We start from the raw sequence: 14402 nt of genomic DNA, 5'->3' as shown, positions 1-14402 counted from the left end.
CCAAGTTATTTAGTATACTATGAATACATATACTTTTTGGTATAACTTTTTATTTTTCCTGGAGTTAATAAATTTCCCCCTTTGCTTGGTTTTTAAGTACCATCCCCAACTTTCCACCAGAATTGTAAATCTCCTGTCAACATCACATAATCTACTTTTTAACTCTGTTACTTTTTTTTTTTTTTAAGAATTCCTGTAAGAGAAATGCTGAATTCTTTGTCTTTCATGTCTGTACTTTCTATCTTATGATTGTCATTACTTTATCCTTTAGCACTGTATTTAGGGAGAATTTCTTAGGTTGATGTTACACTTCTAGCTAAATCCATTCTATTACTCAGTTCAATTATTTAATTTTTTTTAACAATTTCATCAATCATCAATAGGTATTAGAGCCAGGAGCCTGTTCAGATCAAGAGCCTGTGCTATTAGCCACCTCACTACTAGTAAACAGCATCAAGATTTTCTCCTCTAACCCAATTAAAGTCATTGTCGTTTAGTAGGGAAATTTAACCCATTCACACTTATTGGGACAATTAATATATATGAATGTATTCTTGCTATCTTGATTTAAGGATATGCAAACCTTCTATATTTATGTAAGGATTTCACTTACACTTTAAAATATTTTTTTCATTTCCTTTATTAATACTATCTCTTTAGGGATTATTTTTCAATTTGTTGACTTTTTCCTTAGTGTTGTTGAGAACCCCAAGTACTAGCTTAATGTTGGTTATTCGTATGTATTCATATTCAAGATTCTCTCTTTGTCTGCCGTTGAACGTTGTGATTAGAGTAGTCTGCCTCCTTTGACTGTGGAGAAAAATCTGAACTTGGGATTATGTTGGTATGGGTAATTTGTCTCTTGGGTCTCCCTCTCTCCTGTACTTTGTTAGTTTCCTGGAGCTCTGGCCCCATCCCCCATTCTGTGGGCCTCTTGTGCCAAATTTCCCACCTAGAAGAGACATTCTTGTACCTTGGAAGCAATACTGAATCAGCTCTTTCCATCCCTTCCTTCTGTCCTCCAACGTCCCTATGAAGATCTGGAGTACTTCAGCCTTCACCTGTATCTTTCTTTAACCCCAACATAGCATATATTTCTATTTTGAAAGCAGTTCTAAGAATTTTAACCTGGAGACCACGCTGCTGTTACTACTGGATACACACTGCAAAGGAAGGGAAAGCACTGCTCCAAATACAGTTCTTTAAGTAATTCCCCTGGCAATTGCTTAAGACCCCAGGTCTGTTCTTTGTAATCATTTGTGCTGAGTGTGGAGAAATTTTAGAATGGCTTATGTGGCTCTAAATTTTAAACACGGTTTTTCCTGTTTTTATTTTGCCACCAATCCAGACCTCTCCACTCTCTGTTGCCTAGGAATTCCTTGAAATTTCTGGACCACTTGAGTCTTTCTTATATATTTCTGTTTGTTAGGGAACCAAGGAATGTCCAGGAAAGAACTGACATGGCTGTGACTCAGATTTGAACTTTTATCCTCTACCCAATACCCACTGCTGTCAAGTCAATTTTGACTCATAGCAACCCTTTAGGAGAGAGTAGAACCACCCCATAGATTTCCAAGGAGCAGCTGGTGGATTAAAACTGCTGACCTTTTGGTTAGCAGCCAAGCTCTGAACCACTGTGCCACCAGGGCTCCTTCACACTCTAGAACTGTGAAAAAATAAAATACCACCCACCTACTTACAGTATTTGTGTTAAAGCAGCACTAGCTAACATAGACAACATTTCAATATAGAAAAAATTAGAATTGGGAGTATCTTCCACTTAGCAGAATTTTTCTGAGTTTACAATATTTCAAGCCCTGTAGAAAGATAGTTTTGTAATTAAAAATATCATAGTTTACAGAGAAGAGTTAATTGAGTTACATTTAATTTTTATTAACCATACAATGCAGTTTTGGAGAAAATTTTATGAAAACATTAATAAGTCCATATTTTTTTAAAAAATGAATTCTTCAGAAAAACCTGTGATATAGTTTCAGAATTGCATTTAGCTAAGGAACTGAGAAACTGAGAATAAATATTCTGATTAGGATATTGTTAAATGTTCAGATAATTAATACAATTTTTAAATTTTGCTTTAATGTACATGGATAGATACCATTTTTATTTTTAAGGAAAAGTGTTAGTTTTGAAAAGAATTTTTGAATAGAACTATACATCCACTAATACCAGAAAACCAACTTGTAGGTCAATAAATATTTCAAAGTTACAGAATTTTAATTATTTTAGTGCTTTCAAAAATGACTCAGAGGACTAATTATATGGTTTGCTTTTCCCACACCCTTCCAGATAAGCCTCTCTGTCTTAGTTATCTAGTGCTGCTGTAATAGAAACACCACAAGTGGATGGCCTTAACAAACAGAAAATTAGTTTCTCACAGTTTAGGAGACTAGAACTCTGAATTCAGAGTGCCGGCTCTAGAGGAAGGCTTTTTCTCTCTGTCGAATCTGGGGCAAGGTCCTTGTCTTTTCAGCTTGTTTCCTGGTTCCTTGAAGAACTCCATGTGGCTTGGTATCTCTCTTCCCCCATCTCTGCTTGCTTCTCTCTGCCTAGTCAGCTTGGTTTATATCTCAAAGGTGATTGGCTTAAGACCCAACCTACACTGATATGGCCTCATTAACATAATAAAGAAAACCCTATTCCCAAATGGAATTATGTCCACAAGTATAGGTATTAAGAATTACAACACATATTTTGGGGGGACACGATTCAATCCATAACACTCTCCTCTGGCGTTGGGGCAGGGGGAGGGCTGGGGAGGCAGCATTCTTCTGTGCCTGTCTGTGCAGATGCAGTTCGAGTAAGATGTTGTGACTTTTTTGGCTGACTGTAGACTTCCATTGGCAGACGTCTTTCATGGAGTGCAGTAACGCATTCTCAGTAGGGCTCTGTTCCCCATACTGCTCCCCTACTTGAGAAATCCAACTTCAGCTCTATCTCCTCTCCTCTGCCCTCAGTTACGACCACCAGCAGCCAATCCCTTTTGTTGTTGGGGTCCCCTTGGCTGGTAGGTGGCCCTCCTGTGGCAAACCAGCAAGATTGCTGATGGCCAGGTGCCTTCTTTAGTGTCCACTGGCCCATGGGGGGTCCTATTTCCTTGGCATGTCCTCTGATATAAGTGCAGGCTACTCTGCTGCCACTCTCCTCCTGGGCCACCCAGTCTTCCATCTTTTCCCCTGCTCAGGGGTACAGGGTCAGATCAGTATGGCCACTAGTCACGCTAAGCCAATGTCCAACCAAGGGATGAATTTTCCCTATCCCCTCCTTGTGGGCATCCTACTTTTTATAAGTGATTTTCTTGGTGTTGTCCTCTTCCTTGGTTTTGGGATGGGAAAACACCCCTGCCCCCCCCTACTGCTACACATACACACCTCACACAGAGAAAAAATAGCGTTTATCCGTAAATACCACACTTCTCTGTGTTGCCTAGAGGAAAGACAGCCCCAGTTGCTGGAGTTTATCAGGGACTCTCTAAACTAAGAATGTGCCTTCTGTCCTCAGCTTTGGGGCCTTAGCAGTAATTCTGGAATAATAAGCAAAATCTCAAGAAAATTCCCCTTGATATCTATTTCAGGTGTTTTCTGTAGGCTCTGAAATTATGACCCTGCCTCTTTCCCTCATAAGCCACATGATGCTTTTCCTGAAAATAAGCCACTTTACTGCCAACTCATTGGATGCTGATTGGTCTGATGCCTCCTCTTGCTCATCAACTCCCAGTATCTATTCCTAAATCAGATTTCCCAGCATTTCTTCTGTTAATCCCACCCACAACATGAATTTAAATGTACAAGCACATAGGGTATGTCTTAGGCCCTGTTCTGCCTCTCATTATCCTTGGGCCAGTTATTTAACCACTTTACGTCTCAGTTTCGCCATCTGTAAAATGGAAACTATAAAATCCTACCTGATAAGATTGTTTTGACAATTACATGTTATATTTCCTGTTAAGTGCTTAGCAGAGTACCTCGCACCAGAGGCATAGTTTGGGATAAAAAGAGTGGGCAAGAGCAGGCAGAGAGCTTCCTCTGAGCACACTCTCCCAAAGTAACACCTATTCACCAAAGTTTTTGGGGTTGTTGTTGTGTTGTGTTTTGTTTTTTTCTTAGAGATAAAAGGTGTTTAGTTGCCATGAGAGTGGTTGGGACTCTCATGAAGAAGCACTAGAGGAAGCTTGAAGGTAAGATTTAGACCGTTCAAGTGGCTGGCATGAGAAAGAAGGTGGTCCAAGAGTGGTGCTTTTTTTTATGTGATGGCCTCCTTGACATTGAAGGCTCCACGCTCATCCTCCCTGATACCAGATTCTGATCATGCTATTGCTTGGCACTCAGTGTGTACCAGTTACTCCTAATATTTGTTTATACCCCTATTAGAGCTGGAAGAGATCTCAAAGATCGTTAGAGATGATAGAGGTAAAAATAGTTGGCACAAACAATATTGATGTATTCGATTAAATTAAACTAGGTTTAACTTCCTCTACGGTTTTCCAATATTCTACTAGGAAAAATCTCAAACATATAGAAAAGTTGAAAGAATAGTACGATGTTCACCCATATATTGCTTTCTCTCTCTCCATATACACATCTGGGTTTTTTTTTTTTTGCTGAAATATTTGAAAATTGCAAATATCATGATTCTTTATCTTACTTTATCATTCATTTCTTAAGAATAAGGATATTCTCCTGGATGATTCAAGTACTGTTATTACACTGGAGAAAGCTAACAATACTAACGATAGTTCCACAATATCATCTAATATGCCAAATTCTCGCTTACCAATTGTCTCAACAATGTCTTTGACAGCTGTTAACGGTCCAAACAGGATCCAATCAAGGTTTACAAATTTCATTTGGTTATCTCTCTTTAGTCTCCATTTATCTAGCTTATCCAACCCACTTTTTTTTTTTTTAACATTGACTCTTTGGAGAATCCAGGCCACTTGCAGAATGTCCTGGATTTGTCTGATATTTCTTCATTGTGTCATTTATCTTGTTGCTCTGTCCCCTGTATTTCCTGTAAACTGGAACTTAGGTCTTAACAAGACTTGATTGGTTCAGACTAAATATTTTTGACATTTTTATCTCAAACTTCTCCTTTTATTGGCCAAGAAAAAGAGGCCAAAACAGGAATTTGGGAAGCAGGTTAGCGTATATGGCATGTAGTTTTCAAGTCGGAAGGTCTGAATTGAAAACAAGCCCTAATCTAACATTTGGACAATTTGCTTTACCTCTTTGATGCTTATGTTCCTCTCTGTAAAGGGACAGAGTTAAACCAAATGATTAAATGTCCATTTTCACATAATTAGTTTGGCGAGAGAACTCTGATCTACCCTCCCCTAATTTGGAGTTTTTTCCACTTTACCATGTTGATTCCTCTCAGGATTGGTTAGCATTGTTTTGTTATTGTTGTTTTTTGTATTATGCTTTTGTTTTTAATTGAGATATAACCAACAGCAATATGCACTAATCTTACGTGTGTACACCATGATACATTCTTACATTTGTGTACAATGGTATAACCCACTGGGGAGATGAAGATATGGATCACTTTAGCAAAACCTTAGAGCATTAGCTTAACCTAATGGTTATACTATTATTAAGTTTCAAATTAGCAAGCATACTACCTTAGTGTCATATGATATAAAACGAAAGACAGTCTCAGTGTCCCACCACAGTTTAGAGTTAGAAAAAAACTCAGGATAACAAACAGATTTGCTATACTATCTTCGAATGTTCTTGCTGCCGCCATCTATGTAGGAAAGCCATGGAAAAATATAAATCTAATGCTAATTAAACATTTTTATTATATGTAAATTTAAAAATAAAGTATCAACAGCCACATTTTATTACTCACCCTATACTCAGAGCCAGTTTCAGGGTGTAGCATGTTATTCTCCTCTCCTGGGCACTGGCCATGGTCACCTCAGATGCACAGGTACCAAAAACCAAATACCAAACAAGGTCTATCTCGTTTCTTTTACAAATTGTTTCACGCTTCTTATTCCTGCCCCACTTTAATATGGTGTAAGAATAGTATTTGATAAAGCTTCAATTTTATATGTACACGTACATATATATGTATTTATCTCCATCTGAAATGAATAGGCAAATCTGGAAATACTCTCTAAGGTTTTGTTTTTCTTTGTCTTTAGTGAATATCTGTGCATATTACACACAATGATCCCTGGCTTTCTTGTTTCAACATTCCAAAATGGCGCACAGGATCATGCTTGGGGTTGAGCCTCTTTGCCTTTGTTCAAGACAACAGACTGGGCATTGTCTTTGCACAGTCAGTCAGAGCTCTAATAGTTGTAAAGAATGTGTAACCAGACATGTAATTACCAAGAGTGCCCTTTTTCAGACCCCCATTTTAACTAAGTGCATTCCCCTCATTTCTCACGTCTGCCCGGCTTGTCAGTCCCTCAAGATTGCAAGTCCAAAGTCTCGGGACCATTTGTGTCTAGGACAGCATCTATTATGTCGCTGGAATTCAGCAAATGGTTGAAAACTAATGATAATTACTTGAGAGCAATTTCAAGAGTTTCTTAATATAATGCCAAGGAGTTCCACCTGTCAAGTGGGAGAATTTGTGACATACAGGCTGGTTTTTTTTTTTTTTTTTTTGGAGAGACAGTACAATGTAGGAGAGCGGGACAAGCTTCCCTGCATGGGGCGGTGTGATCTTGAGTAAGTCATCTTCCTGGCCTAAATCTCAGCATCTCTATCTGCAAAATGCCTGTGGTCATAGATTCCAGGGTTGTGGTGAGGATCTGAGGAAACTGTGGGCAGGAAAACCTGTTGTAAACCAGTAACAGTCCTTCTATCATATGGCTTTGCCATTGCTACGGTTCTCCATGGTTCTCCCAGCCTTGAGCCGGGCCGGCAGTGCAGAGCCTGACGTAACATCATCTGTTCCAGCCCTTCTTTGCCAGACCAAGGGTCTTTCTTGGACCCCACAGGGCGACAGATCAGGTGGTTGCCCATAAGGTTGGTCTCGACAAGTGACGAATATTCTACCTCTCCCTATTTCCCGAGAGGGCGCCTGCACTAGAACTTGAGAAGTCCACCTTGACGCCTCCTCCTCTTATAACTTGGCAGAGCCTTTTTGCAGGGAGTTTGACAAAATATACCAAGAGCCTTATAAATGTTCATAGTCTCTGAATCTGTGATTCCACTTTCTCTTAAGGAAATTACCAGCATATATGGTATTTAAAACAGTTACTGATCAGAAACAACCTAAATATCCAACAACAACAGGATCGGTTAACTAAATTGTTACAGTCAGTACAGTCATTAAAACTTATGTTGTAACAGGGTACTTATGATATGAAAATGTGCACAATTATATGAAGTAAAAAAGAAGCAGGTCACCAAATAATACAATTATATTTAAGAATATGTGTATGTATGCATGCCTAGAGAAAAAGACAAAGGAAAGATATTAAATGCTAATGATTCTTGGCAGGGATTTTAGGTGAATTTTATTTCTTAGTTTATACTTTTCTGTATTTTCTTCAGTAAAAATGTATTGTTTTTATAATCAGAAAAATGTGAAGTTTTTATTTTTTTATTTTAAGTCCTTTGTTCTTCTTAAGAAGTTGGATCTTCCAAGGTTTGGTTAAAATGTGTAAGTTACCTAAAACCTAATTGCCCAGATGAATCTGTTTTTGAATCCTGTATTTACCACTTTCTAAAGGTGTAATTGTGGCCAAATTACTTAATGCCTCTAAGTCTTGGTTTCCTGTCTGTGAGACAGGGATAACAGAAGCGATTGCCACATGAGGTTGTGTGAGGGTTAAATTAAATAAAGTGAGGAGTGTGCTAAGTGCCTGGCACATGGTAAACACTGATAAACGGGGGTTACCCAGCTACCAGAGCCCTGGTGTCCCAGTGGTTAAAGCTCTCAGCTGCTAACCAAAAGGTTGGTGGTTCAAACCCACCAGCTGCTCCATGGGAGAAGGATGCAGCAGCCTGCTTCCGTAAAGATTTCCAGCCTTGGGGCAGTTCTACTCTGTCTTATGAGGCTGCTAATAGTCAGAGTCAACTTAACGGCAGTGGGTTTTTTCTTTTTTTGGTTTACAGGGTTACTAGTAGCCCTGGTGGCGCAAGTGGTTAAGCGTTTGGCTGCTAGCCAAAAAGGTTGGCCGTTTGAATCCATCAGCTGCTCCCCGGAAGCCCTATGGGGCAGTTCTGCTCTGTCCTTTAGGGTCGCTCTGAGTTGGAATCGACTCCACGGCAATGGGATGTTTGTTAGTAGTAGTAACAGCACTGAAAGCGTTACCACGTTCTGCCATAAACTACACATGCCACATCAGCACGGATGGTCTGTCAGTTTAATCTGTAGCCTTCTTCCAGTAGAGCGGAGCCCTGGTGGCGCAATGGTTAAGAGCTTGGCTGCGAACCCAAAGGTCAGGAGTTTGAATCCACCAGCGGCTCCTTGGAAGCCCTAGGGAACAGTTCTACTCTGTCCCATGGGGTCGCTATGAGTCGGAACCAACTTGACGGCAACGGGTCTAGCAGAGCAGAGGAGTTGGGAGTGGAAGAGGCTGAGGATCCAGAAGACCCAGATCTGGTGGGGCCACCTTCTTCCATCTGGCTGGGTCAGCCCTGCTCACTGTCTTGTGTACTGAAAGTGGCAAGAAGTGATATTCTTTTGTATCCCAACAAAACTCCAGTGAGGCAAAACTGCTCCACTTTACTTCTGACATAGAATGTTCAGAGGAGCCAAATACCAGCGGCCGGGAGAACAACAGTCTAATTTCCTGACTTGTGTGTAGTAAAGTTTCATTGTATTGACATAGCTTTGCATTTCATTTCCTTAGCTTTTTAGACACAAACAAAGCACTCCCAACAAAACAATGGAAATAAAAGGGAACAACTGCACAGTGGAATATACATGTTGATTTGGAGATGTCACTGACATTCTCATAACTACCCATTAAAATAAATGCATACATGCAACAAGCGAAATAAATGTTTTTCCTTTCAAAGGTATATAGCAAACCATCATAGTCAGGGAATAAAAAGAAAACCATGCTTGCTTTATTCATGGCACACCACATTTCTTCTTCTATATGTCAAGCAATTCTGTCACAGTTAGCAAAAGACAGTAGTATTCTTTCAAAAATTAAACAAACATGCTTAACTCTCAAATTAAAAAATGAAACTATTTCTAGCAATGCACAAAAAAGAGTTCAAAGTCAGTAAGACACTGTTTGAAAACATTTAGCTAGTTCACAAATACCCCAACCAAACTGGAGATTACTCAATGCTGAAAACAATATCCCTTTTGGCTTTACAACAAACAAAATCAATTTCTATTCGGGTCTGTTTCTACCTTAGTTTTCTTCTTTTTCCCGACTGGTCTCTTCCCTGTCACCTGTTACATGTTTGTAAAAAGGTTTAAGAATTCTTTTTTTTTTTACAATCTAATTTTAAAGATATTCTTCATAGTGCCTAGAAAACTGTAGCTACTCGTTAAAAAGTCAGTCTATTGTCAAGTTACAGTATAACTGAAAGCAGCTTGCAGCCCGTGTTCAGGAGAGGGCTTTGTGAGGTTCTTCTTTCTGACGGATGAACACAGTGCTGTGAACTCAGCATGTGCGTAACAAACACATGATGAAAAACGAGAGGGGCAGGAAGAGAGAAGCTGGGGGAGTCATAGCAACTACTCCTTCTTTCCCCTAAATTACCAACTATTAAATTACCAAATGTTAAATGACCTATATTAGGGTAAGAAGGAATAATGGTCTTCCACTTTTGTGAAAAACATAAAAATTGCTAATTTCATTTTATTATAAAATTTAAGTCTACATTTTCTGAATCATAAAACAAGACATGCTTACAGAAAAATTTTGGAGAACTATGCCTTGAGAGAAGAGGGATCACTCACAGTTTCATCTGCCAAGAGCTGCTACAATTTGATGCATTTCTTCCCATTATTTTTCCTATGAATTGTTTTTAAAACTTACATAGTTATGACCACAAGCTCCTACAAATTTTGTATCATGATGTTTTCAATTAATATCACAGCACAGGTTTCTATTGTATTGACAAACTTTTTGTAAATATCTTTTTGATTTTTCAGTATATGCAATGTTGCCCACATTATCTTTGGGCATCTCTGTTTTCATTATTAGGGTCTATTGGGTATGACTCTGAGACATTAAAAATGCTTTTTATTGTCTCGTCCATTTTCTCTAAAATATGCTATGTGAGGAAAGAGGAGGGAGGTTACTTAGTAAAAAACAGGCCATCAAACAGACTCATATAGTCTGAGGTCACACTTAAATAGACAGTAACGGGAACTGGGCTCACTCTTAGATGTCTACACTGGCATGAATGTGAAGCATTCGGTAATTACTGAACAGTAGTTATTGAATACTTAGACCCATGATTTCAGGTTGGGTGATCTAACCACTGCAACAGTGTAGACACTGGTAGAACTGCGTCTAGAGCCCAGGTAACCTGATTCCCACTCCTGCATCATTTCTACTTCTCTACTTAGGTCTCAGCAATTCTCTTAGGCTGGGTTCTCTTGAGAAGCAAAACTAGTGAAGCATATATATACATATATATATACATAGAGAGAAAGAGATTTAATTCAGGAAATGGCTCACACAGTTGTAGGGGCTGGCGAGTCCTAAGTCCAGGGGTCAGGCGTCAGGCTGGAGGCTTCTCCTGACTCCTGTAGCTGCAAGGACTGATGAACCCAAGATCTACAGGTAGGATGGCAGGCTGTTGGCTTACAGGCTGCTGAGGCCGACAAATTCCAAGATCAGCAGGTAAGACAGCAGGCTGCTGGCTCAAGTCCCAAGGACTAGAGGTCAGATGCTAATGAGCCAAATTCAGGATCCAGAGCAAGTGAGTGAGCTTTGCCAGAATGTCCATATACACTGGGTGCAGACCATACCCCAAGGAAACTCCCATTATAACTGATTGACTGATCACATAACGGAGGATGACTGCATCATTACATAACTGCCAAAGTACATCATTACAGAACTGCCAAACCACTGAGAATAACGGCCCAGCCAAGTTAACACACAACTTTAACCATCAAAGCAATTATTTCAGAAAATGCTTAAAGTGCTGCTTAGTTTTGAATGAGGCATAAATATATTTAATCTCTGCCATGTAGTTACGAAAATCTTGGTTCCGAGTATACTTTAACTCAAAGGTTCTCAATTTAGCAGTAGAAATCTTCTCTTAACAAATATTAATCACGTTCCCAATTTACAAAATATCTAAAAGCAGAACTTGTGTGTTGGAAGAAGGGAGGGCAGGCCAGGAATGGAGCTCAGCAGTCCTATTACTAACTCCTCAGACATCCCTTGGAACACGCAGGCAGCCCCCAAACTGCCTCCAGGGAAACTTAGGGCTCTGAGGAACAGTGTGTAAAACAGAACATATTCTAGTTTTTCATCCACCTTGTGCATAGAATGGTCCTGCAGAAATGGACTTTCTCAGAGGCCTGATGTATCTAAAGAATTACTAGTTATGAAAAATAGCTTTTCAATTTTTCCAAGGTAACTGGTTCTCTCTTCTCAGTGACCTCTTTGTTTCCAGTTCTTGGAAATTTCAAAATGGGTGGTGACATTTACAAGCTGGTGCACATTGACTCCACATCCGGATCATTCTCTTTTGAATTCCTTTTGCCAACTAGCGGCATCCCACTGGCTCTGCATGTTCTCCTTGCTGTATAACTAGAGCTAAGCTGCGATTCTAAAGATCATGTATCTGCAGCATTTCTCCACAAGTACTATTTCAAATATGACTGCATATTTTTTTTTAACAAACGATGCAGCTAATAGTAATAAAAGGAGCCCTGGTGGCACAGTTGTTAAAGCACTCGGCTGTTAAACAAAAAGTCAGTAGTTCGAACCCACCAGCTGCTCTGAGAGAAAGATGTGGCCAGTCTGCTCCGTAAAGATCTACAGCCTTGGAAACCCTACAGGGCAGTTCTACTCTGTCCTACATGGTTGCGATGAGTCGGAGTCGACTCGATGGCAGTGGGGTTTTTTAATAGTGATAAATTCTAAGGCAATAAAACTTGCAATTCTATGACAATCAGTGATCCTTCTTTTTGTGACTCTGAGTTGCGTTTCCAGGAGTGGTATAAAGATTTTGTGCTGATGCAGACACACTTGCTTACGCAAATTTGCCCCTCTGTGACCCGTCCCCACTCCTAATCCCCAGTCAACCTCTTTTAACCACCTGTAGCCAAGAACTGAGGACAAACCCAAGTGATCTATATCAGTCATGATTGGCCTCTTGACCTGGGCTTTTTTTTTTTAATAATTATTTGCAGTTTTTAGTCTTAGCTATTCATTTTTCTTTTTATTGTTGTAGTTTAAGTGAAAGTTTACATTTCAAGTTAATCTCTCATACAAAAACTTATACATACATTGTTATGTGACCCTAATTGCTCTCCCTATACTGTGACAGCACACTCCTCCTTTCCACCCGATTTCCTGTGTCCATTCAACCAGCTCCTAACCCTCTCTGCCTCCTCAACTCACCTCCGGACAGAAGCTGCCCATTTAGACTCATGTATCTACTTGAACTAAGAAGCACACTCTTCACAAGTATCATTTTATGTCCCACAGTCCAGTCCAATCTTTGTCTGAAGAGTTGGCCTCGAAAATTGTTTTAGTTCTGGGCTGATAGAGAATACGGGTGCCATGCTTTCCGGGGTTCCTCCAGTCTCAGTCAGACCATTAAGTCTGGTCTTTTTGCTAGAATTTGGGTTCTGCACCCCATCTTTCTCCTGCACCAGCAGGGATACTGTTGAGTTCCCTGTCAGGGTGGTCATTGGTGGTAGTCAGGCACCATCTAGTTCTCCTAGTCTTAGGCTGATGAAGTCTCTGGTTTATGTGGCCCTTTCTGTCTCTTGGGCCAATACTTTCCTTGTGTCTTTGGTGTTCATTTTCCTTTACTCCAGGTGGTTGAGACCAATTAATGCATCTTAGATGGCCGCTAGCAAGCTTTTAAGACCCAAGACGCCACTCACCAAAGTAGGATGCAGAATATTTTCTCAATAAACTTTGTTATGCCAATTGACCTAGATGTCCCCTGAAAACAGACCCCTACCCCTGCTACTCTGTCCCTTGAAGCGTTTGATTGTATTAAGGAAACTTCTTAGCTTTGGTTTAGTCTAGTTGTGCTGACTTCCCCTGTAGTGTGTGCTGTCCTTCCCTTCACCTAAGATAATTCTTGTCTACTACCTAGCTAGTGAATAACCCTCACCCTCCCTCCCCACCCTCGTAACCATCAATGAATGTTTTCTTCTGTGTTTAAACCTTGAGTTCTTATAAAAGTGTTGACCAGGTCTTGACTACATTTCCTAAACTGGTTGGCCACAGAATATAGACATAGAAAAGAAGATGGCAATGACAAGTATATTTATTTAAAAGAATAGGAGAAGGCGGGGGGGGGGGGGGGAAGGACAGGAAAGGTCTCAAATTCTTTAACTCATAAGTATGACATTTGCATTTTTTATTATTGCTGCATCACCACTTCATCTTTTGTTATAGGGAATATTTTAGAAGGTTTTGAGGCTGGAATCATTATAATTAACTGAGAACTGAAAATCAATAGAACTAGCCAGCTTGCAGGATCACTAATGGAGCTTTTGTGGTTCATTCATTTTTAAAGGGATAAATCTGATTATGATTGAGGCTCGTCTTCAGGGAGGGTTCTGACGTATACTGGCCAGGGTCTGAGGCATCATGTTCAAACTCAGGGTGCTATTTCAGATGTGACATATTAAATGGCTGAGTATAAGAGAGGTTCATTGTTTTGGTCACTTCCTGGGGTTTAGCTACCCAGGCTTAGGACACAAATATCTGACTAAGTGTAGGTGAAAGTCCCTTACCTCTTCAGCCAGCAGGCCTTTGTTGACTTCCCTTGTCAGGGCCCCTGATTTCCCTCACCCAACTATCTATCAAAACAAGATCTACCTGAAACTATTAACATTTCCATTCAGCTTCTCCCAACCACTTCCTATGGCTCCCATCTTGAATTCTAAAGCTAGGTCTATCTCTGACCTTATTTTTGAGGCCCCTTGATGATTTTGCAGGTGAAGGACTTTTCACAGCTTAACTTGATGTAAGCAATCCTCACATATGAAAATATGAATTTACAAAAAGGATAAGTTAAGGGACAGTGATTCCTTTTATAAAAGGTTTCATAATAGGTCTTCTAAAAAAAGCAAGTTCCTCTGCATTAACAATAGTATGCTGTTTTTAAAAAATGTTCACAAAAAACTCTTCTGGGAACACATGTACACAAAAGTAAGGCAAACCTGTATCTTCTCATTTTTCAATCTAGCTAAAACCTATCTAGTTAAAAACTCATTGTTGTTGTTAGGTTCCCTCAAGTCGGTTC

Source organism: Trichechus manatus, unplaced genomic scaffold, assembly GCF_000243295.1.
Source record: "Trichechus manatus latirostris isolate Lorelei unplaced genomic scaffold, TriManLat1.0 scaffold00004, whole genome shotgun sequence".
NCBI lineage: Eukaryota > Metazoa > Chordata > Mammalia > Sirenia > Trichechidae > Trichechus > Trichechus manatus.
Note: the sequence above shows the minus strand (reverse complement) of the source record.